This window comes from Drosophila melanogaster, chromosome 3R (assembly GCF_000001215.4).
Source record: "Drosophila melanogaster chromosome 3R".
NCBI classification, from domain to species: domain Eukaryota; kingdom Metazoa; phylum Arthropoda; class Insecta; order Diptera; family Drosophilidae; genus Drosophila; species Drosophila melanogaster.
The window spans coordinates 22,138,157-22,164,410 of NT_033777.3; the positions used below are offsets into that span (position 1 = coordinate 22,138,157).

Below are 26,254 nucleotides of genomic sequence, written 5' to 3' on the forward strand. Positions count from 1 at the left end.
TGGGGTCTGCTGGTGCAGCTAAAATTGCAAGTCAAACTGTCGTCGCTCGGCGTTGTTTAGTTGTTTTACCCGTGGCATGGCGCTGCTCCCTCCTTCTCTTTCTCTCTCTCTCTATCCCACTGTTCGCTCTCCCTCTTTCTCCGCCTTGGTAATTGCAATTGCAATTTTCTCCAAACTGCAGCAAGTCCGGCTCCTCGGACTCCATCTCCATCTGTGGCTCCATCTGCGGCTCCTGCTCATTCTGCTCCTGGGGGTTAGTAAATCTGCAAATTGCATTCGACTAGCGAATTTAGTGGCAACCGGAGTCAAGTCCATTGCTCTGAGTTATTTAATTTGGGTTATAAATAAATTTGTTTAAAGCAATAATTCGCCTTCCGCTGCGGTAAGGTAACGAAAAAAAAAAAGAAATGGATAGGTTTCGATGTAATGTTTGTTCAGGATCTATAAAACGTTTGATTTTATTGGATTACTTTATGCCTAGAAAGCTTAATACCTAAAATGTTTTACTGAAAACTGTTGAATATAAGAGAAATTTACAGGATCTTTGAGTTAAGACAAACATTTTGCATAATTGCGTCGATCTAGTAATAAAGGCAAACATAATTCTTCTTGAAGTTTGCAACCAAACAGCAATTTATAAGTCTCTGCAATAATCAGTTCTGAGTGCCACACTCGCTCACTAACGAATGGTACTAATTGAAATCATATTGCATCCACAGGCTGGCGGCAGATTGGAGGGGTTTTTTCAGGGCGGACAGAGGTGGAGGTGGGCTGTCAGAAGGCCAAACCAATTCCCGTGAAGAACAACATAATTCGAGGCCAGCAGGGATGGGGGGCAACTATGTGATATGCTGCAGCAGTGCAGCATCCAAGACGGAAATCTAGAATCGAGAATCTAGACACGCAAGCAGCAGCAACAGCAACAGCATTTGCATTTGGCCCGGACAGCAATTACCGAAGCTGGCTCATGATGTTGGCCTCATGATTCTCGGCTGGCCTGAAGCCTTTGCCACCTGCTTGTCTGGGAAATCTCTGGGTGTCTTCCCCTGCCCGCCGAGACCCATCATATTTGCAGACGCGGGCAAGATAATAGCACTAAAGTTGCAGTTAGGGCAACTTAAAGTCATGACTAGCATGTTCAACTGTATTTGTGGAAGTTTAAGGCCTTAAAAGTACTTTTTTACAAATTTGAATTCCACATTTTCCTTATCGTTATGTGTGCTATTATCTTGGCCGCCACTGTGGCTGCGTGTGTGTTCCCAGCAGCTCAACTGACGTGACTGTCAATAGAAGGAAGGGAAGCGCGAGGGGCATGCGACGGAGGAGCGCTTCGCGTTTTCATGTTTTTCAAGTTGTCTGCAAACGACACCCAGCGACGTCGCCTTTTGCACTGATTTTTGCCTTGGCGCTGCTCTGCAGGCTCATCAGAGAAAAACAACAACAAATCAACAGCGGCGGGGGCATCAATGACAACCAAACAACAAGCAGCAAACAAAATCACGAATGGAAGATATGGCAGATGTTTCGGACTTGGAGATACCCATGGTATTACTGGATGGATATCTCTTCAAATTGAATATCTGAAAGATATTATTGTAGTTGGGCTTAATACATATGAAGTATTATTTTAGCATTTAATTGTAAATTGAAAGATCTTGAACTGAAATACCGGAAGAAAAACTATGCCATCTAGAAAACCAATATACTTTGTGTATCTATGAGATACAAGGACGATGATGACGACGACATCGTTTTATGAAGGATAGACCTTGGGCTGCATCTTGCAACCCCTTAGGAATGCCTGAACCCATTCCATGTCATGCCATATATCCTGTGTATATAAGGATGGAACCCGCATCATCTCATTCAAAAAGAGAGCTTTGCTGCATTTTTGCTTCTTCATCCGCAGCTCTTGTTGCTCTTCCTGTTGTTGTTGTTGTTGTTGTTGTTGTTGTTGCTGCTGCTTTTGCTGCTGTTGATGTTTTTGTTTATTTTGTGTTCCGAGTTGTTGTTGTTTTTGCCATTGCTTTAATTATTGTTCCGTTTCGTCTGGCATTTGCCGCTGCACTTTTTCTTCATGTTTTTCTGTTGTTTTTTCATCAGTTTTTGTTTTGGTTCTTGTTTTTTGTTTTGTTTTTATTTCGTTTTATTGCAGTTCTTCTGCATTTCACAGTGATGATGAGGGAGCGAAGTGAGGGGGTGAACATAATACAATAGGCGCACCGAATCACTTAAATCATTCACAGCTTGGGGCGGATGTGTAATGGATACGGCTGATTGAAGAGGGAAATAGTCATGTGGAGCACAAATGCATCAGTTTCTGCAGGGTTTTTTATTATCGCTGACTTTCGATGACACTCCACCACTAGATTTGATTGGAATTTGCTTAGATGTGTCTAAACAATAAATCAAGTTTATACTGATTATAGTACTTGGAAATTCTGATCAAGTCGTGTTTTTGAAGCATTCTTATGGTTTAACATGGTTTAAAAAGTGCATTTCAAATTAATTTGTATAGCTAGAAAGTCTAGTACCTGCTTGAACCCAGATACCTGTTATCGAGTGCCCACCGTAAGAGGCTTAGTCCAAAAACACTCTGCTCAATTGGTTGCGCTCCACTCACTTGATAAGATCGTTGATCCATTAATTCGTTTCGGCGCTCGGTTATTTTTTCTGATCTCTTGCCCAAATCGACTTTTTTTCGACAGTGAATGATGCCAGTTGGTGATTCATTTTCGACTTTTGTGCGATTACTCCACGCATTGTTTGTTCTGCGGGGGAGATTCTCGCATGTAATTATTTTAAAGCGTTTTCCACTTTTTTTCATTTTTTATTTATTTCTTTTTTGCTATTAAATGTCTGTGGAAATGCAATTGCAACGATGCTGCCGACTCTCACCCGTGAACTTCTAAAATCCAAAGCGAAACCCAACCGCCCAAAAACATTTCACTTTTCTTTGTGCCAAAACGAGTAAAAACAAAACTCACAGAAAAAAAAAGAAAACTCGAAATGAAATAAAAGAAAAACACAAATAAAATGCAAAAGTTCGAAGCCCCCGGAACGCTTTTGCCGCTTACTTTAACTGCCACGGCAAAAGGAGCAGCAGCAGTAGCAGCACGAATAATACAAAATAAAAGCCGAACGAAACGAAATAAACAAATCAAAATGGAAGAGGACGAACCTCGAATGCAGCCCAGGACCTGCTGGAGTTTTCCAGGCTCCACGGCGAACTGCAACGTTCCAGATACGTTACCATTGCAGCACGGCGAAAAATAATATTGTCAATGAAAATATCAGCAGTAGTTGTAGGAACTTGCTCAGAATGCAGAGTTTCAAATACGTGTAAAATTAAAATTAAATATATTTCAACATGTACTCAATTATGATTATAATTTTGAAGTATCGATACCCAAAAGTGTTAACAAATTTTTTTTCTCCGTGCCTTTGTTAGCCATTTTTGTGTGACTTAAATTGCATTTTATTTCTGCAACGTTGCAAAACATTTATTTACTTTCATGGTTTGTTGAGTATTTGCCAAGCCACAAGGAACTACTGCAACGAAACGACAAGGCATGAAATTCGCCAAGGATAAGCACGATGATGATGTAATGATGACGATGTGGCAGTGGCAGTAACAGAGGCAGAGGCAGACGACGACGTCGTCGGAGTTTCAAACAGGCCCTGCGAACAGGAACTGTTGACTGCTTTTGAACTTGTGCGTCGTCGTCCTCGGCAATTGCATCCTTAGACAATGACGCGTCCATAGAAGGCGGCAGTAGAATGAGTTGAATTCACCGAGTTGCAGACATTTTGACAAGCGACAGTCCTCTTTTTTTTATAATTTTTCTGTATTTTTTGGCGGTTCGGCAAGGGTGTGCCTTTAAGTAGCAAGCGGATTTAGCAAAGGGCTGCGGATTGTTATTATATTCATGTTTATAAGTCCCCTTTTCAGAAGTTTGTCTTTGAGTTTTGCGCAATAAATATTAATTCTTATTTGTATTTCTATTTTTCTTTTAGGTTTCGAAGACCAAAATATTGATGAACTATATTTTTGTACTTGACAAATTGTAAGTAGCATTCCTAAATCTTTGCACTAATTTTAAGCATATAGTATAATACGTATTTAAAGCGTCGTTCAATAAGTGTTGAGTGCATATTTTGCTTTGGGAAATTTGTTTGCCGGGCGGATTACTCAGATGAAGATTTTTCATCACGCCGTTCGGATTGAAATTGATGAGGCCTGTGCCCCGAAAGATGCCTCTGCTGCCGCAATTATGCGCTAATTAAATGCTACATAATTTTTTGAATGCCAAAGACAACTAAAAAATGCATAACATATGTTGTGCAGGCCGAAAACGCTGCGCTCGGTATCTCAAGCCGTCTGGGTATCTCAAACCCGACAATCCGACGAAGAAGCCGGAGAACCAGAACCACCGCTTTTATGCCCTGTGTCTGGGTGAATTGTGGCCTCATGCCTCGGGCTCGGGGCACAAGAAACAATTTTCAGTTGGGGCACACACAAAGAAAAACGAAGCAACAGCGGCAGCGGCAGTGGCAGTGGCAGCCATAACCATAACATGTTTTCTTATTAATTATAGTTTACGCAATGCAGGGGACAGGCCGAAGACAACAACAGTCACAGTCACTCAGTGATCGAGACTGGCTGGCAGGAAGCTCGACTTGACCATGTGCTCCTCCTCCGGCTGCAGATCCTCCTCTAAAAAAAAAAAAAAAAAAAAATAATAACAAAAAAGAAGAGTTCACTTAATTTGACGCACAAATGTCAGGCACAAGATGTTGTTGAACCGCGTCAGTTGGTCGGTTGGCTTGAAGTTTTTCGGTTCGTTCGCCTTCACAGCCCGGTTGCCTGTCGTTACTTTAGTTGTGAAAATAACTCAATAACTAATCCTTTTTGATGGTAGAAAAGGGTTGCTTGTTTGCCCAGGGCATTTGGGTAAGTCAAGGCGAAGCATGTGGCAAGAGCCATCACTACTCACCAGAGCGGCGGACTTGACAATAAAAATTATCATAATTATATTTAAATTAATATGCAACAAGGCCCGAAAAGAAGAAAAAAAAACCCAAGCCGGCAATTTCCGCGCTGCGGACAAATTACAGGAAATGCCAAACACCAAAGGGGTGCTTCTATCGGTATGTGTTTGGTGTTAGTTCACAAACTGTTTATATTAATTAGGAACCCGGAGTAGCTTCACACTCCGAGAAGAAGTCCATAGAAGTCGCACCCACGCGGGACCATATATCCATTTATGACACGGCCTTCGCGGAAGGGTAACATATTTCAAATGACTGTTTCAGTTGAATGATTTCGTTTTCACACCTTTCAATCAATGAAACAGAAACATACACTTCAAACAAATGTATGTTTCTAAAGTACTATCCAAAGTTTTGTACGTATATTGCTGTAATACAGTTTCCTCGATAATCCCGAGCGGGCTTAATGTCATTATCGCTGCTCAAACTTCATCTATTGGCAGTCAAGAAGTTGTTAAGCCCATCGACAGACTGAAGGCGACTTTAAGCCCCTTTCGACTCGGTTCCAGCCAATCGGAAAGAACACGATGGTGGGGCAAATTAATCTGAGAGCAAGACAAATAACCAAAACTTGTAACAAATGCGCACGACATTAATTATGCAAACCGAAATAGAAACAAAGAAGAGACAACAAAGCGGACTAAATGGTTCAGTTTGCTTTATCTAAATCATGAGCGGCATTTTAAAAATCATTAATCATCGATGCTGATGAGTCAGGCGACGTGAGCGGAGCAAGGCGAATTCGATTCGAAATAAAATAGGATTTTAGCATAAGTTATGCCGGGTTTGAAATTAAATAATTAAAATCACATTGCTGGCCCGCCAGCCGTACGTTGAATTAACTTAATTATTTAATTTATTCCCATCGAGTTGTCATCAAAAATGCAATAAAAACGCCGAAATCCGAAAAACTACAAACTACATTTGTCAAAGCCGCCCGCTCATCGGGCTGAAATTAAAAATTTGCATAAATTTGCAATTGAATTGCAGAGAGCGTGGGAGTCGACAATATTAGTTTTTAATTGCCATATAAATTATAAATAAATTCACGCTTCTCTCGCGCAGGCATTTCAAACGCGAATAGTTTGCATAAATAATACCACACTGAACTCAACCTGAGTGACTGGCTGACTGACTGACACCTGGCGAAAGAATTGGCCAAAAAATGCATGACAATGTAAATTAATTAAAATATTTATAAGCTTGTACCTCACTGCGAGTGGATGTGGTGCAGCTAATTGATAATTAAATGAGAAGCGGGGGGTGGGAAAAAATAACTAAAATATTTAAAGATTACTACAATTTTGGATGATGGGTCAATATAAACATTAGCATGTAAAGCAAAAAAAAAACAAAAAAAAAACATTAGTTACCACACTAGGCAAAACTTGCCATTTAGCTCTGGGCTTCATTAGTTTAACCTCTAAAATTGTTTATTATTTATGACTTTCATTAGGCTTAACTGCTATCCTCTTTTTTCAACATTTACAAGCATTTAAGCATTAAATAAAAAAACAACTAACATAACAAACGGATAAAGCTTTGTTTACATTACGAAATTCATGTTAGATTTATTGGGTTTTTCGTTTTTATGTCATTATTGCTGCTGGGATGGTCTATAATTTATTTAATGATGCTTTTAATGTGGCTCGATTGGAGTTTTTGTTTTGTTTGGTCGACACTCATTTTCGCGTGGCCATAATAATGGTGTTTAGTGGGGCTTTGGGCTATTTGCATTGCATTTTACCCACCATATGCATAATGAGTTTAATTGTCGGTCCGTTACTTAATTGAATACATTAATAACAAAAGCACCGATCGCGCTCCACAACAATGTGTGTGCTTATGTGGATTACACAGGCCGAACAACTCTTGACATTTAAGCCCCGTTTTCGAGTCAAATTAAAAGCAAATAAAAATCCGGCGACAGCGACGACGGACCGACCAGGAAAACCACGTTGTTGTGACTTCACATACATGGCTAAGAGTCAGCGATTTAGATAGCAATAAAATGCAGCTCACCTCACTGAACTGCACATGCTCCATTACCAATTCAGAAATCTTTAGGCCGTGCGGCTAGAGAGCAATGGGGAAGCATGTTGCAACAACCACGTCAACAACATTAGAGGAGTCACGAACTGCGGCAGGAACACGCTGCAGCAGCGACAGTGCAACAGTGCAACCGCAGCAGCGAGAGCAATATCAAAAGCAAAAGCAACATCGGCAGGAGCAGCAGCAGCAGCAGCTAAATTGTAAACATAAACAAAACATTTATGACTATTTACAGTTGAGCCCAAGACTTGCACTCCAACTACCATCGGTTTCCATTTTTTTCTTTCTGTTTTTTTTTTTTCAGGGCGGGGGTCTCTTGTACGTGAGCAATATTTCTAGTTGTTGTTGTTGCTGCCGTAGATGTTGCTGATGAAGTTCAATGAGTTTTCGGGTGTGAAAGGGTCAATTGTGTAAATAGAAACGGAAAACTGTGAACAGCAAACACATAGCTACATACAACAACAGCGGCAGAAGCAACTGAAATCGAACATCGAAAATGTAGAAGGGGAAAATGCAGGGAAAGCAACGGGGTCGAAAGAACTCATAAAAATATCACACGCATATAGGAAAAGCATTTGCGATAAGCATTGCACTATGCAAACAATCAGGGACAAATACAAACAGACAGCGAGCACACACAAACGGAGCACCTAGAATGCAGGTACAGTGGGCATACGCATAATTGGATTTGGAAAAAAAACTAAATGATCAAAAAATCAAATATTAAAACTTTTATTGAAGGAAAGTGAAATTCTGTATATCACGAATGATCCTATGATCGGTTTTCCTAATTTATCCAATCAAAATCTATTAGCCACTTTGTCGCACTTAGCGGGCAATCACTGTTTACAGTAAGGTTCAATTGCCATCGAAAATGGGAGTGGGGGTGGCAATAGATATAGAGGGGACATTGGGTTTTTATATTGGGCCAGACAGACCGCCGCTTTTTTTATGATGCAATTAAACATTGTGTTTAATGCATTTGTAAATAATAATAAATAAAAAACATTTACTACAGCAATCACGATAATGCAGCCAGGGGCATTTCAGTTCGGTGGGGCAGCGATAACGTGATAATGAAGTTGAAGTTTCGAATGCCTCTCACATGGCAAGCTGCTTTATTTGCCTACAGGAAATAAAATTGCCATAAAAACCACTCCGCCTCCGTCTCATAAATGCATATAAATTATGACAGTAAATACGATGATGGTGGAGATGGTGGTGGCGGGGAAGCTCATCTAATCTAAGTCCGGCCTTTTAGTCCAGCTGGTTGAGCATTTGACGAGGCAATTCGGTTTTTTATTGCAGCCGTCAATTGTCATTACAATCGGGCATTTAATGGCAACTCTTCAGTTCTGGCCCACATGTTTGCTCTACGGCTTTTTTTTCTCGATTTTTCAGAAAAAAGCTTCTGCTAATTGATTTTGAAGTGTGGGCTTCCATTTGACATGCATAATCTGCATTTAAGTGTCTTGGGCGCCAGCGTTGACAATTGACATGGGATTAGTTTCGGGTTGAACAATAAAAATTAATCCTAAGTGGCTTTGAAAATATAACGAATTTATTGAGCTCCACTGCCAATTCGTGCGTGTTGTACAATTTTTGAGCTGGGAATTATGACTTTATTGCTTTGAAATGCTGTCAAGGGATTTATTTGGATTTTCTTCGCTTTGTAATAGCTGAAGAAATTTTATAATAATTTGCTAGGAAATTGCGATGAAAGTTGGCTTGGCTTTGCTTACTTGCCGTGAAATACGGTTGAGAAAAATAGAAAGATTAACTGCATATACATTTTGAAGTTGTTTAAGCCTGTGTCATTTAGTTACAAAGTATTTAATTAAAGGTTTGCTTGTGCCTGTCGAGTTTCATCAAAGGTTTTCCGCACTTACAAGCCATTTACATATTTGACTGCCTTCAAGGGGTCCTGCGTTAGTCCTTTATCCTGCAGAGTGCAATCAATGCAGTTCCCCCTTGGTTTTTTATTGCCTTTTTTTAGTATGTGCGTGGCAGGATGCAAATGCAGCAGGATCAACAATAGAGCTGTCAAAGATGCAAATGTCGAGTGTGTGCGTTTTTTTTCCAGCCTCTTAGTGGGGTTCTCAATCGATTCGCATCCGCAGGCTACTTTGGGACTCATTGTTTTGACTAGCAAAACAAAAAGCAAACCCCAACCCTTTCCATGCGTGTGAGCCTGAGTTAATTGAAACCACTCGCAGAGAGAGGGCTCAATGTCACATAATACTCAATCAAATTAGGGCTCAAGTTGACTCAAGTAATTAAATCTAAAACCAACAATTGCCGCACTTGAAACCCAAGAAGAGCCAGCCACGGCACGCACACACTTCGGGGGTAAACTAGCCGTAAATAGCAACAATTTTCATATTAATTTTCATAATTTTCCAATGTTGACAGCAGAGTAAACACAAATACACGTTGGTAAACAAAGGGCAAGGAACGCAAGGCAACGAAAGGAGCAGGAAAAAAGTGTGTAAGGGATACTCGGACACAGGACAATGGGGGGTAAAACACTGAACCTTGGTCACTTGTTGGTCAACGGCAACCTGCTGTGAGAATGTGAGTGTGTGTGTGGGTGTGGTGTATCTATGTATGCGGCGACAATTTGCCTAATAACAGTGGGCCAAAAGTAAGTGTGGAGATCGGGGGTATTTGCCTTGCCTTTCAAACCTATTGGGTACCCCACTCCTGCCTTGCGGTTAGTTTGAACTGTTGACTTTGCGGTGAGCACTTTAAATTGATTAAGTTGAATTTGTCTAGCGGCGCCACCGCCTTGCGGTCTTAACCCACCTGTGCCCACAGCCGACAGAGTCACTAGCTTCCCAACCCGTGCATCCCAGTCGGATACTTAATGCCACACAAACTGCAGCTGCTCTTTGATTAATTCATGTGTGGAGTACGGAATAGAGGAACGGAGTCTGCTCTGCGACTCTGTAACAACTCGTGAGACATTAAAACACTTGAATGCCAAAAAACTTTGCAGCAATTTGTGTCGACTTGGCCAGAAGGAGTTTTCAAGCTAGAGTTCGCGTTCGCGCTCGACTTTTGCTGAAGCCTCAAACTCTGACTCTGCACGGGGAGAAACATTTCTTCGAAATTATTTATTAATTTCAAAACTTGCATGCCGCAAACTGTAGTCTTCTATATTAAATCATTCATAAATTCAAAAACATTTACAGATCATTTTTACAAAGCCAAATATGGGATTCGGTTTTGGTTTGCTATAGTGTCTACTTATTTTTAATCCAAACTATACGCTTATTCCTCCCTGTGTCCCGTCACTTTGTCTGGCTGGTTGGGCTGGCAAAAAACTTTCCAAGTCAAGCGTTGAAATTAAACTTTAGAGCGAAATTGTGAGTGCCCCAGACAACACAACTAAAGTTACAAGTCACACAACAAAGGCAGTCAAGTGAGCGGACAAGAGCATCCAGGATACAGGGACAAAAAAAGGGGGGCAGCTGACAATGAGTTGAGAGAATGTCATCCCAGCCGAAAATTAATTTTCCAACGCCCAGAATGAACACACACCTCATCAACTTTGTCATTTTTGCGTATTTTGCTCTTTGCTCCACTTTTAAGTTGTTGCCCCTTAAAGCGCTGCTCACCTTGTCGAGCGATTTTTGTGCAACGTCATTTCATGCTTGAACACGACGAGCTGACCAGAAGTTGTAAACTGTGTTGCGAAGAAGATGGCCCAAAATGAAACTTTTGCTGGTCAAACTAACCACAAGATTCCTCTGGCCGACAGTCTGCCAACTTCTCCGCTTTCCACCTCTATCCCAGCCATACTTAATCATGTACCTCCCTCCAGATTTTCTACTCCCTCCTTGCACGTAACTCCACTCTACTCCACTGGCAATCATATCAAAGTGTCAATGTACATGGTCAGGCTGCCTTGGACCTGCACTTTGCATTTGGTCAGCACGAAAACTAACTCAAACACGAGAGAAAAATGTGGTCCAAATGAAGGGGAACTTAGGATACTCTTTGAATATTAATCTATTGCACTAAACTCTTTATTAATTCTAAGCTAAGGATTCTATTTCAATAAATACTCTAACTTTCCAAACATACACCTCTTTTCATTTCAGTTGAATTCAAAACAGACACTAGCGCACAAAAGAACCTGTCATTTAGAACATAAGAGGTAAGTTTGTAAAATCTAAAAACTGAATTTAATTTATATGCTTCTTTTCTGGACTGCTTTAATGAGTTCTTGGTTAAATAGGTTAGCATCTGCTTGTTCCCTTTTTTTTTTCATTTAATTTAACGTTTTTTGTTGGTTCTTTTCTTAAGCGTTGTAATTAATGTCTTGTGGCCTCGACGTCAAGTGTTCACTGTACTTGGCGAGAGTACCTATTTCAGCCGCTGTAGTTGCCTTCTGCTGAAGAGCCCACCATGTCTGGCATGAGCCTACAATCGACGACGCCTCCACACACTCCACACACTTGGCTCCCCACTATCCTTGCCTGGCGCCCCCAATACCGCTGAACCCCTTCCCATTTGGCGCGCCCCTCTCCCACGCCCCCTTTGTCGCCCAGTCACAGTCTTGTCCTGATTCCCGCGCCCCAGCTACAATTGCAATTTGTGCACTTTACGCTGCCAGTTTGAAAATTGTGCACACATTCATGGCGCAAAGTGAGAGTGGGATGGGAAAGGGGAAAGCGTGGGTGGGGTGGCGAGAGTGGGGGCAAAATGTGGAGAGACAGTCTGGGTGAAATTTTTGTATCTTGGCGAGTTTGCGCGCAAAATGTTCCACCTAGTCGTTGCACTTGAAAAATATTGTCATTCATACATTACTAATGAATTAACATTTTGAATATGCGAACATCATTTATGAAATGTTTTCGTTTAAGAGGTTATCCCAGTTAATAGTTCATTTGAGTTTCAGTTAAATTTTCTTTAAAATGTACTACTGATTTTCTCCTCCTGTACTCCCGACCAAATCTGCTAGTCATTGTCGACGTTGTCGCCCGAGTTGGGAGCGTGCAACTCTAGCCGCTGCATGCCACATAGTTGCTTCTCACTTGAAAAAGTTGCTCATTTTTACACGCTTTATTTTTGGTGCACTCCGGGTTTCAGTTCAGTTCAGCTCAGCTTAGTTGAGTTCGTTGTTTGGAGTTTGGGTTTTTGGCTTCGATCGCTGTTCCCTTGTTGCACTTACAACTTGGAACATTGTTTCAGCACTTAAGCGACACACACACCACTGGCGAGCTAAGCAACTGGCGACCAGGTGAAAGAGGAGGGGCCAGAGGCGGAGGTGGAACTGATTGAGGGGGATCGGTATCCAAAAAAAAAATAAATAAATAAAGAAGAAGAGGAGGGGAGAGCGGGTAGAGATGAGTAGGGCAACAACAGCATATACCCTGCCCCCCACAGAGATGTGTGCGCTCAAATGTTTAAACATTGTGGCAGCCGCAGGAAAAAGTGGGTGGGGTTACCCCACAAAAGCAATCCCAAAAACTGAACCCAAAGTGAACCAATCCACACACAGATTCAGATTCGAGCAAACACACACACACACACACACACAGAGTGAGAGCAACGAGATGCTGGAGCCTTTTGTTTGAAGTTTGTCTTCGAATGGAAAACTTTTGTGAAAATTAATTACGAATTCGTGAGGTCAATCGTTTTTCGGTGATAATCGAGTGGGTGCCAAGCTCGGGTGGGGGAGTTTTCCTGGGTACGAGTTTATGGGTAGGTACAGGTTGTTTAAAATCGCCTTACAGCAGGGGGCGGCAGTCCCTCCTGTCCATTCCCCCCGGGTGACACCAACCCCCCCCCTCTTTTTTGGATGCCATGCTGAGTGTGTGCGAGTTCGAGTGCATTTTTTGGTATTCTCACTTCCTCCTTGGCATTTTCCAAAACACTCTGCCGCATCATCGGCAGCCAAATGGATTTTTGGGAGGATCCCATGTGGGTTTCTTTGAATACCCTTTCAAACAGATGATTGATTAACTTTTAAAGAATATAATTTAAGCTTGCTTTTTATTCTTTATACAGCTTAGTTCTAAAAACTATCAATATTTTCAAGGAAGTGGAGATATCCTTAAGTCTAGCTTCCCTAAAGTTCTACCCTTCATTGTTTGGCAGTTTGTTTTTTTTTGCTGTTGGCTTATAATTTGGTAATTTGCAGTTTTGTCGTCGTCAACATTGTCGTGCCAAAGATTTTATAATTTTCTTCAGATTTTCGGAAGTGGCTCCCACTGCTGCTGCTGCTGTTGCTGCTGTGGCAAAGTTGCAAAGCTGCTGTGCTGCAATTTCTGTTGCTGCTGCTGCTGCTGTTGCATTTTGCATAATTTTCCATTTGGCTGTGGCTTGGGCTTGTTGCGTGTCTGCCCCGGCAAGTCGTGAGGCGTAATTAAAGAGTTTATTTTATGATTTGCGGTTCGTTGATGCCGCTGCTGTTGCTTTTGCCTTTGCTGTTGCAGCAGCATCTTTTGCTCCTTGCTGGATGCCTGGGTGGCCCGAAAGTCGAAGTTGATTTTCCAGATGAGCGTCTTTTTTCCCAAAGGTGCCTCGCAGCTAGTCGGGCATGGCATGCAGCAGCCATTGGCATTGGGGAACCGAGGAGTGGAGTAGTCCCAGCCAGCCGGGCTGTGAGGCAGCCAGCCTTTGACGTTGTCATCGCACTTGTCAGCGGCACGACATTGTCCCCGCAAATCCCCGATCCGAAAACGTTTTCGTGTCCTTTGCGAGGGCCTCGAGCCATTCGATGATGCTGTGTCGTCGTCTTGTTTGCTTTGGCATATTGGGGAGACATCCTCGACAGGCACTAATTTTAACTAAATAACTTTGATGAGTTGGCTTTCGGGCCGTAAGGCTTAAGCCAACCGAGAACCTTTGCTCTCGAACCCCGAGCTTAACCTTTGTTTAACCTTTCTTAAGCTGCAATCGTTACTTTTTTTGTTGTTGTTGTTTTTGGTGCGCCCAACATATTTGTTTAGGTGTTCGATGGGATGTCCTTTAGGAAAGGATTGTATTTGTATATTTAATATATTCAACGCACATATGGCGTCGACTGGAAAACGAAAAACCCCTACCTAAATGCTTTAATTAAATGAAATCTCATGGTTTTTGGATGGATCAAAGGGCGGGGGGCGGGGGGATACAGGACATTGGCCGGTCCTGTAACACGTTTCACAGTTGCACGCACAACTATGCGAGATGCTGGTCCGTCGAGGGCAAAGGATGGAGACGGGGTAATGGCGGAGCACCCATCAAACCCATGGAACCCATGGAGGGTTGTCAGAGGTCTGGCATTCAAAAATTGAAAAACCAAAATTTAAGCTGGGCCAGCTTTTTGAATTTATGACCAAATGGCACACACTCACATGGAATACGCATGGGAATGCATGTAAAAACTATAAAGGATCAGCCCAGCTATATAGAGTAAGGGGTGCCTGGTTGGGTTGCGGGTATTTTTGCCTGCCCATTTTTTGGGGTGGCGATTGCGTAACACCACGTAATGGCATGAGCAACGAACATATATTATATGCGGCGGGACAGAAGGGAGCATCTCCATGTAGGAATGGAAAATACATTTGATTAAAAGTTGATAAATTACCTCTAATACATTAGAGCGGACACGAAATCAGAATTTGTTCGCATGTGCAGCGAAAAACTATTTAAAGTGCCTCAGTTGTAAATAAATAGGTAGTATAAAAGAGCTATTAGAAACGAATATTACTTAGAAATGTAACTATCCTTTACATCACTATTCGCTCACTTCTTAAAATACCCTATTTCAGAATTGGTAGTAAAACTAAGGCACAACCTATTTCAAAGAGTCCAGACAATAGAAACCTGTTCATTTCCTGGCGATTTAGAAAGATAATTTTCCGTACCACTTTCTAATTACTTTGTGTCGCTTCCTCCCACTGCAAATCCTCTTCGATTGCTGCACTTTCGATGCCCAGTTACCTAAGCAGGTATTTCGCATTGGCTCAATGAAGATACATGCCTTGGCAATGGACGCACACTACCGCCTTTAATCCCAAAACCAAAATCGGAGACTGGAGGGACAGGACATGCCTCCTATCTCCATCTGCTGGCATAATGTGACACGTTTCGGGGTTGTTTCCTAATCCCAAAACGAAGCAAAGGCCAGAACGCAGAGAGTGGGCTCTTGGGCTAGGGGAATGTGCCACAACCTGACACTCTGGTGTCGGAGTTGTGAAATCAGGCAGCAAAAATTGCTCGGCTTACCTGAGCAGCAGCAGCAGCAGCAGCAGCATCAACTCTTCATATCCCATATGTATCCGTATCCAAGGGATACAGTCGGAGCAGCAGCTGTAAGATGGACACACAAAAAGACAATTATTCATGTATGCATTGGACTATAATGCTCTGCTCAGCTTGAAACTCACCTGAATGGCTTGAATAGCTTGAATGGCCATGCAGCATTTCACTTTGCATTATGTAAAACATTTTCACAGGCGACAAACATTTGCATGATTAACCATAATTGAAAATCCGAAAGAGACAACGGCGGTGGCAGTGGCAACTGCTGCCTTCCTGGATCCGTAAGTCCAATCAGTAGCGCTCCATTCAACTCAATTTATCTACGCATGCCAGGCAGCCAACCTTCGGATTTCGGATTTCTCAGCACTTCAGCTACTCAGCTTCTCAACACCCCAACTGCCTTGTTCAGTAGTGAGTCATTTCAGCTTGGTTTAGTTCAGCCAACTTGAGTGGAGTCACCTACGGCTGGGTGGAGATTTGCTTTTCCGACTTTCGGTGCATTTTTCCCATTTGGAGTCCACGCCCTATTCGGCTGCCTTGAAATGCGATGAGGTTGGTCTCATTTTCTCCGGGGTCCACTAAGGTTGACTTTCAAAGCTTGGGCTCGAAAATGGTTAGAAAGTTGAGAGAGCCTATCGTCGTCTAATAATTATATCCGTAATTTATGGACGGGCCAAACTCGAACTTAATAAAGTAATTTCGTAAATATTTCACGGTGCTTTGATTAATTTAATAAATAGTATTTGGTACCTGATTCGTTTAACTTAAAATACATTGTTTAGAAATGAATTAAATTTGGTTTTGCTTGAGTAAGTAATTGATATTCCGGGCACCTTTAAAGTATATTTGCGTCGAAATTATTGATGTGAAACTTTTTGGAAAAAAGAACCCGTTTCAAATGGCCATTTCGTGCTTTTACTTAGACCGACAGCTTTGACCCATAACTGTAATTTGAAACTCATTCATAATTGAATCTCGGTATGTTGTGCCGAGGAAAATGCTTCCTGCTCATTAATGTTGCAGTAGGCAAGGGTAAGGAGTGGTATTGGAGGCAAAGGTAATCAGTCAAGTGCAACTTTTTCCAGGTCTTGCCTCATTTTTAGCCCGATGAATGCCAGTGGCTTTTGTTCTTTGGTGGCTAATGGAAGGCTTCCTGTTTAGACGGGGTTTTGTTGCTTTAATTAGTTGATCGCACGTGATAGGGCCAGCAGCGCTTCTCTACCTTTACCTGTACATTTACCTGCTAACCAACTAAGCCACTATCTCTCCCGCTTTTGTTGTTATATTAGCACTTGTCCAGCTTTAAATTGCTTGTAAAGATTATCTATGGAAAACTCACACTCAATTTGCGCTCTCCAACTTCGGCGTGCATATATGAGGCAGTAATCTGTGCAAAATCTTAAGTAGCTTACAATGAGGGGCGTTGGTTGTGGCCTGGCCCGAAGACAATGCAGATTGCAATTGGTAGGGTTGTTCTTGACGGTGGGAGGGGGGGGGATGGGGTTTGGCTACCAATACCACCAACTAACTACACATATATCCTACACTTGACCGTCCAGCAGACATTCTCTATCCTTGTAAGCCAAAGGATACATAAATTGCAGATGTGCGGAGTCCAAGGAGCGGACAGAAATTGCTTGGCAAATGCACAGCTGTTGCCAACAAATCTACAAGCAATTCGAGTTTCAACTGAAATAACAATAATATCCCCCCACTCACACACACACAGAAACGAGCACTAACACATGTATTGAAGCAACAGCAGTTGTTGCTTCCGTTTCATGTCCTTGTCGCTCCTTATTGCTTCTGCTGCCGTTCTAGTTATCCTTGTTCTTGTAGTTGCTGTTGCCGGCTAGTTGTCCTTCCTTCGTTCGTTTGTTTGTAATTTGATGCGCGCTTTTAGTTAATTGTGGCATCAGGACATGAACATTTCGAGCTATGCGCAATAACTAGCGCCTTCTCAGTCGCACAGTTGTGACACTATCGTGTACAGTGCGGTTCAATAACATAATATATAATAATATTTATATTATTATTTTTTCAATAAAAAAATATATAAATTAGGAATTACCCATTGTTTTCACAAATTCCAAGTCATTCAAAAATAAAATATTCTTTAGTAAATAGCTATATATTTTTGAAACGCACTGCATCTGTGAATTGCCGGCCAAGTGACATTTTGCGCAGTTGTTGCTGACCAAGTGGGTTGGCCACTCTTATTTCTCGGCTTTTGATCGCTTTGTTGGCCCAAACCGATTCGGGGTTGGAGAATATTGGCTTTTAAATTTGCGATGCACTTGTCACCCGTGCCCACACCGCTCGGCATATTTTAGTTAATTAATTTTGTGGTCAAGTGCATGCAAATCGTCTGATATGGATCCCACAAATATACGCCTGACTTTGATTGGCAAGTGATTTTGAGTTGTCTGGGCGGTTTTTGCAGAATACGACAGACTATGGGAGGAATGCCATAGCCCCTTCTTGATTTAATTGCATTTGGCAAATGCTGAAAAGGTGAAATGAAGCCTATTAGGCTCTCTGTTGATGGAATGTTTTTGTGTGCATTTATGTGAATTTAAAACCGAGGCATTCTGCATTATTGCTCACAAATTCACACACAACCAATCGAGTATAATTGGAAATTGCGGTTGTCCTTTCATGTCAGCTGAGATGGCAGTTGGCTGCTGCTTTCTCAATTCATCTTCTGGTTATTATCAATTATCGAAAAGATGAGGTTCAAATAATTGATGTCAATTCGCATCTTGCTATGCAATAAATTTGCCAATATTCTAGGAGTAAGTTATGGAAAATATAATTATTTATTGATTTTTTAACCTCGACTTTTTAATAATGAACTGCTTGGCTATAAATTTAGTTTATTGCATGGTGTAAAATATACCGGCTTATAAATTTCTAAACGTGCTATTAAGAATTTGAATCTGAATGTAGCCTGATTAATTAATAAATACTAACGTACTTCCGCCGAAAGCTCAAATGGCCTTGCCCAAATAAAGCCAAAATGTTGAAGCCACTTTACAATTCAGTTTACCCAGATTTTCTCATACTTTCCCCGCTGCCATTGCTCTTAACCCGTGCTCATTACTTATTGAAGCACTTTATGAAAGTTACAAATTTACAATAATTTTCGCCGTAATTATGCTTGGCATATGCGCGCATTTCAACAAGTATTTGCCCATCCAACAACCCTTCGAATTGGGGTTAAAAAATGTATCGAAGCACGGGTTTACATCACCCTCGACACTTTGCCACTTTTGCAAAATGAATGGAGTGGAGGCCAAACCCACTTGACCAGTTGGACGTCGTCCGGGAGTCACATTAGTCATCTTTGGCTAAACGCTATTTGGGTTTCGCATTTCAGACTTTTGTGGTGGATGGTGGATGCTGCGATTGCTGCCTTTCTTTTATTGGGTTTCTCGAGTAGGAGTCGATGGGTTGGCGTTCTTGGGTCCACTGATTAGCGTTTTGCATGCGAAATGCATAAATCACTTTGGAGGCGCGCAGAAAACGAGTGGAAAAATGGAAAAAATGGACAAAAACGAAGGATATTCCGACGGCTGCAATTGCCATTTGGTCTGCGGCAACGTCGTTGACATTTTTATTGCCTGAGAAAATAGAATTTTTTCTTTATTTACTCGCAGCTCTAGTTGCATTTTTTCTCCTTTTATTTGTATGCTAAAAACAAGATTCAGCTGCATAAATTTCGTTTTTATCGCAACTAAATGGCCGCAAATGCTCAGCGGTTGATATGCTGGGCTAAATAAAATATATTGTCAATAAATAATACAACGAAATCGAGGGTGGGCGAAAAATGGCAGTGGAAGGAAGTCCTTGGCAGTGGGCGTTGATCTCAATGGCTAAGTCATAAAAGCTGAATATGCAGCGCATGAATCATGGCCTATAATAAAATTAACTGATTGTTAAGGGGAAATAAAAAATTTAACTCAACAAGGACCATCAAACTTAAATGGAAGAGGATACATATATAGTTTTAAAAACTTAAGAGCCGTGATTACAAACGTTTTCTGAGAGATAAAAAAAAGAGGTATAGCTGCGATGCTGAATAGAATATTGCTCAAATCCCTTGCTGCAGATAAAGTGTGCTGGCCATTAAAAAAATAATTATGATAGTTATTTTCTAATTACTCGTTATTCCGCAATTACGTAGGCAATAATATAAATATTTAATGGCGGCCCGCCCTCAAGAGCATTCAGCGTTTTTACCACCATATCTTCTGACCCTCCTTTCCCGCTCCTAATATGCAGCATAAAGTCGTAACTTAATTTACTGCTGAGGAAGGAACAACTACTGCTGTGAACGGGAAAAGCGCTGGGCAAGGCTAAAAGTGTAATAAGGAAAAGTCTTTTACTAATTGAGGCCAAAGAAGCAGCGGCACAAATTATGAGCACGAAAAGAAAATAATAATTTTATTTTACAGCATTTTTTTTTTTGTGCTTTGTTTTTGCTGTTGCTATTTGCTCCTTAATAGCCGTCAAGATTCTGGGAAAGAAATAAAGCAAACGGCGCAAGGCACACAGAAGGGCCAAAGATGAACCCTTTTCTCAGGCTCCCCAAATGTGCGCAAGCGTTGAGCTGTGAAAAGGCACAACAGCAACGCCGCAGCAGCAGCAACACTGCAACAGCAACAAGAAGTGGCAGCAGCGCAGCAACAGCGACGCGAGGCAGCCAAGTGAAGTGGCGTGTGGCGTCATCAGGTTGCAGATGCTGCTGCTCCCTGGCTGCCTGCAAAAAATGCGTTCTACTTAATGTTGCATGCATTTATAGCAAATATTTCTCATGCCCCACGCCTTGGACGGCCCACAATTGCTAATGATGCAGGAGCAGTTCAGCAGAAGGAGCAACTCAAGGATCTGCACCAGAACAAAAATTGCGTAATAAAGCGAACGAAAGAGAATATCAGTCTTTTGTTAAAAATGATTGTTACCAAAAAAAGATGCATGCATCTTATTAAGTATCGAACTTCAAATAGTATATATTTTGAAATCGAATTTTGCAAGACAGATGTGTACTGAATGCATAAATGAAACCATTTTTTCTCTGAGTGTAACCTTCGCTGGGTGCCACATCGCATAGAGGTCCCATTCCCAGCTGCTGCCGCTCCTGCCAGTGCAACTTAGTTGGCGCTCTTGTCATTAAGCAGCGCAGCATTTACAGTTCTTGCCCGCTGGCTCCACTGAGCTTGGCTTACTGCTTTTCGATTTAACTGCTGATAGCTTTTGAAGTTAGAGTAAGTTACGTAGTGCACTTGGCGCACACTTATCTATCATTATCATCAGTAACACACACACACACACACACATACGCACATCGTGGCAACTTTTCTATTACGCTGCAAACTGCACTTATCGTCATCATCAGCAGCGGCAGCAGCAGCCGTAGAAGCAGCAGCATCTGCAACAGCAGGCACACCAGCAACATCTCTACTTCAAGTGCAGCAGCAGCAGCAAGTCGATGATGACGATGCATCCGAGGAAGGAAGCGAGGAAGCACTGGGCCGGGTAACGTCCACTCTAATCACTATATGCATCAGGCTTGATGGCATTAGTTGGACTGCTGGGAGCTGGAAACTGTGAGTTGGGAACTGGGAGCTGAAGCTGCCACCGCTGGATGGATGCCACTTGAGTTGTTGCCATCTCAGCTCTCAGCTGACGCCGACAATGATGACGATGAGTGCGGACTGTTTGGCAGCTGTTGATTCCCGCTCCCGCTGAGCTAAGGGGCAGTGCGTTTCGGCGATGTAAGTCCAGATTTGTTGGTTTGCAGATTGTTGATCAGTCAGAGGATCGAAATATGTAGCAAGTAACCGAACAATATTGATTATCCGCAAATGAACTTTATTATTTATATCTCAGCCAAATAGATAAACCAGAGCAATTTGGATGAGGAATTTACGGCAAAGAAAACAATAATAATACATCATTAATTTATACTATCAGCACTTAAACTGCACTGTTAATATTGAAGGTTTCTTTTTACAGAGTTGTTTACTTATAATTAGAGTGAGATATTTTTCCATCGCCCAGCTTCGTTGCCACAGTCTTTTAACGTTCGCGGAAAACTGTATCTAACCATCTCGTTTGCCCTATCTTTTTCTCACTCCCCAGCCTGCGGCCTAATTTTGTATAATTTTTTTCTGTTTTCTTTTTGTTGTATTATGAATTTGCTGGAAAATTGCAATTTTATGTGCAATTTCTTGTGGCCCTCTTCCTGCAATACGCCCTGCTCCTTTGCTCAGACCCGCTGGCTTACATTTATTAGAATAATTTAATTGCTTATTAAATCATCTTTGCCTTCATGACTCCTTTTTTCTCTCTTATTTTTTATTCGTTCTAGGTGAGTTTGTTGATCTACTGCGGGGCCTTTGGACTAATTAGTTTTGCTGTTGTTGCGGCGTTCGCTGATGCTGCTGCAGTTTGCTGCAACTGCAGCTGATATTACTGGTGCATTGGCCGGTGCAACTTTATTAACTGCTCGAGGTTTCAATCTGCGGCTGTCAAATTAAATGAAATTTACACTTTACCGTTAAATTGCCAGGTACGTTAGAAAATTGCCCAGCCAGGTTCATAAATTTTTACACGGAGCCTTTTGTGTACATTTTTAAGTTGATGCGGGCCAACAAAAAGGCGACTGCACGTACCCTCTCAGCATTTCCCCCACATTTTGCATTTTGCCCCACAGTAACAGCATCCGATTTTGACACAATTTTGCAGTTGAGCGGCATAAAAAATAAATATAGTTATAGAGCATGAAGGGTTTGGAGACCGGCGAATGGGATTCTCCCGCCTGCTATGTATTATGCATTTGGCATTTCGTCATCCATCCTTTATGCCACTGAAATTCCAGCTGCATGCCTCAATGCACTTTGCGCTGGAATATAGAAATTCCACTATTTGGTTTCTATTGCTCTGCTTGTTTGTTACCCCTTTCATGCAACTGGTTTTAGTGTGCATCGAAAAGGAGAGGTACAAAAAAATAATGCTTACAGCAAATATAAACATGCAAAAAAGTTGAACAAACTCTGCTTGCATTTTGTTTTTTTTCTTTCTGTTTTTTTTTTTTTTTGTCGAGTTTTAGCCTTCAGGGCGGAGGTTTGAGTCCGTTCGAAAAACAGAAATGAAGGAATACAACAAATAATGCAAGCGGGCCGATTTTTGTTGTTGCACATAGAAAGCATAATGCAGCGTTGAGAGTCGCCTGGGATTAGTCGTTTTGGGGGATACACTTTCACTTCACGAGCAAATTGATGAACTGAAAGTTTAATTTAGACTTTCGTGTTTGTTTTGGGTGAATCGTAAAATTTATGGGGTACTTTTAAAGGGCTTTGGGGAAATGAAGTATCGAATTTAACTTTTAAAAAGAATTAGCTTTGGCTTAAGAGGTTATTATTATGCAGATTAGGAACTTGGAAATGTCATAAAATGATATTTAAATACATTTAAATTAATACTTAAGTTAAGCTATACTAAGCAAAAACAATTTACAAAAGTGTCATATGCCCTGGCCTTCGAGAACTTAATGCTAGAAATGCTGGGCAGAAGGAGAGATGAAAAAACTAGGAGAACCATGAAATGGAAACTGCAGTCCAAATATGAATCAAACCATGGCCCAGGCAGGCACGACCCAAAACCAAATGGGCCAGAAGACCAGAAACAGACGAAGAACCGAGGAGGGCCTCCTTTATGGCCAGCATGCCCCGCACTTCCAGGCCTTTTGGCCGGCCAACTGGACCAGAGATGTCTGTCTGCTGTTCCTGCTGCTGCTGCGGCTGTTGCATTGTCTTGTGGCTTTTGGCTGCAGTTGCACTTGGCGCTGCTATTTGGGTTTTTATTTTTTTGTGCTTCGGCTTTTCCTTTTTACTTTTGCCGGCATTTGGCTTTGACCATTGGTCAGGGCGTGTTGCCTGTGTGTTTCCTATGTTCTAGGCATGTTTTGGTTTTGTTAAAAAACATTTCGACATACGCCCTGTGCGAGCGAGTGTGTGTGCTTTGCATTGTTGTTGTACAATAGTTGCAACATGCTTTTACACATGTCCAGCTGACCTAATTCCACGAATATTTAAATTTGCTTGAAGCCTGAAAAAGTTTTATTACATTTTCCTCCGTTATGCTAAATTCATATTTGAATTTCTGTTTGAGCTGGATGAATTGTATGCTCGCAATGGTATGCGAGTATGAACCAATTAAGAGCACAGCGCCTCCCTCAATCAGAAATGTTATTTGGCCGCAATAGTCCTAAATCAACAAGGCCATAATCCAAATATGTACCCCAAAAAAGGTCGCGAAGTGTTGACAACATCGAAATGTTGGTTCAAACTAAAGTATTTGTGTAAATATTGTTTGGCTGAAATTTGATTTCTCGGGTTAATGCTAATTTTCATTCTAGCAAAATCAGTAAATAAACAAAACTTAACAATGGCAATTGTTGTATTGCCCGCTTTTCCTCGCTTTTCCGGGGAAAAATGCAGCGCCGCAGAATCAACCACCGAAATGGATGGAAACATGTTTTCATTAGTCGAAATTATTAGACGGCTAGCCGTTCACCCCTCGAATGTGATTTGATTTTCCATATTGTTCCAAGCACGCTCTCTATATTCCTTCATATACTATGCCGCTCGATCCATCTGTCCAGTCATCAATACTTGTCGCACAAATCCTTTACACCATCGAACGTAGCACCCCAGCGTTCTGGGAAGTTCATTTATTTTGTGTTTAACAGCATTTAGGGATTGGAATTTTCCACGCATTGTCTTATTTGCACACCCCGAAATCCGGGGGTTGCTAAATAATTTATTTCCTTTCTGCCCGTTAATGCCCTTCAAGTGTTCGCTGTGGAAAGCGTAAAGTCCTTTTTAGGCCTCCTGATTTGTCCGTGGATTAATTTGACCCTGAGCCAGAATTTTCTCTCTTTTGCTGGCTCGGATATTTAATTTATTTGGGTCTGTTTTGTCTAGGAACTGACCACGCAAAACTTTGGCCTTCAAAAAATGTTTTCAAAATTTATACGCAACCCTCGGCTCAAAAAAAAGTGGAAAAGAATGAAAGAAATCAGCGCGCAAAACCCCAAAAAGCAATTTCTATGCACAGGCAACAACATAAAGTCAATTTACAGCACGAGCCCTGAAAGAAAAACACACAGGGAAAAAAAATATATATATATAAAAAAAGAAAGGGCACCGAAATCCGGGGTCAAAGTCAGGCTGCCAATAAATCCGTAACGAATCCTTTTGCGAACAGCAGCAGCAAGAACAGGAAAGGATCTACGCTTCAGTGCATTTTTGATGGACGTATCCGAGCGTAGCATATTGATGGCAAGTTTTGCGCATTTTACGGATATTGCACAATTTCTTTTTCATTCTTTATTTGGGCTGTGCACTCTCACTTGCCGAACAAAAAAAAAAAAAAGATTAATTATACAGGCAAAATGGGCGTGATTGAGGCAAACGTTTGTGCGAGGACTTTTAATTGGCTTTTGAGTCATCGACTAATAAAGATTAATTGTTTTTTAAGAGCAAAAATGTTGACAATGCCGCCGGGTGAAAGGGAAGCGAAGGCAAAAAAGGGCCAATGCCTAGGGAAGGGGCAAATGAGTGTGGAGATGGGAATTATTGGTGGAGTTTCAGGGGCAAAGGACACTCGGATGCGTCGGATGCCCAGGACATGCCAGTTTATCTATGTCAGCACAGTGGTACGCACTCAATTGGAAGATTAAATGCAAGCCAAACAGTCTGCTCGCGGTCTGGTTCGAGTGTGATCTCTTGAGTACAGTGCGTTATGTGGCTATAAGGATACAGGCTACAAGTGTTATTAGATATAATAGATGTTATGTTAATTACGTTCTTTAATTTTGGTTTCTACATAGTACATATACATACGTATAATTCATGGAATCATTAGGATTTCAAAATGCATTTAAGAAGTGTCTAAGAATGTCCTACAAATTTTGTATTCCTGGTATTCACTGAGTAAATTGCACACTTAAAGATGGAATGAAATCACTAGATTTCAAACCACACGCTACTCAGGGCATTGTATTTTTTGGCTACCATATACTTACGCTACGCACTGTAGCTCTTTAGTCTGCGAGCCTGCCACTTGCCAATGCTGCACTTTTTTTTTTTGCGTTTTACTTCAGACAATGTGTTATTGTGTTCCCCCGCTTCTCGATTTCGGTTGCATATGCGGTGGTGGCTACTGTGGACCGTCGTCCATTGGCAGGTCGAACGTTTCAAATGGGCCGCTCGATGTTGCTGCTGTTGCCCTGTGCTGCTGCTGCCTCATCCATTTTTGCGTATGAATTGCAAAACGCCGCACATATTTCACGTTATTGTTTGGTGGTGCTCCTCTCCGTCTGTCTGCTCGTCTGCCTGTGGCTTCGAGTTCTGGGTAAAGCAGGTAACCCTCCTCCGATCCGATCCGTTGGCATTCCAAGTCGTGCCACACATTTGATATATGTTTTGGTGTCGAGCATGAGTTAACTGTGTCACAGGCATCGTAAATTTTCGCCACATTTTCCAAGGGTTCGATGAAAGGAGTCGAGTTTGGAGTGGAGTGGAGTGTGGATTGCGAGGAGTACTCCATTGAAATTGCTAGAAATAATCGTAAAATGATGAAGTCGTCCGCAGCAATATGAACTTCAACTTGGGGACCGAAATAAATGATTTGTGTGTGTCCTGAGTTGCATTTCTCCCGGGGTGGCGTCACTAAATTATCATATTTCTTTAGCGTTCGCTGAGATGGGTATATGCATATATGTATGTATGTATGTACATTTATATCCAAATTAGTTGAGTGGTTGCGTGGGGCACTAATTAGGCGGCTGCAATTGCACTTTCAAGTGGCTGACAGCAATGAC

At 41.7% G+C, this 26,254-nt stretch overlaps 1 protein-coding gene across 6 annotated transcripts in view; it reads left to right on the forward strand.

Moving 5' to 3' along the window:
- SKIP (Shal K[+] channel interacting protein) overlaps positions 1 to 26,254 on the forward strand; it is a gene marked incomplete at its 3' end in the record, with an annotated part of 162,297 nt that overhangs the window by 4,327 nt on the left and 131,716 nt on the right. For 5 of the 6 annotated variants that reach the window (NM_001260304.2, NM_001260305.1, NM_001043277.3 and 2 more), the window contains exons 2-3: positions 4,018 to 4,067; positions 11,211 to 11,266. Of the gene's footprint in view, positions 1 to 4,017; positions 4,068 to 11,210; positions 11,267 to 21,736; positions 21,938 to 26,254 lie in introns of all 6 variants that reach the window. The other variant, NM_001275899.1, reaches the window with a different exon arrangement.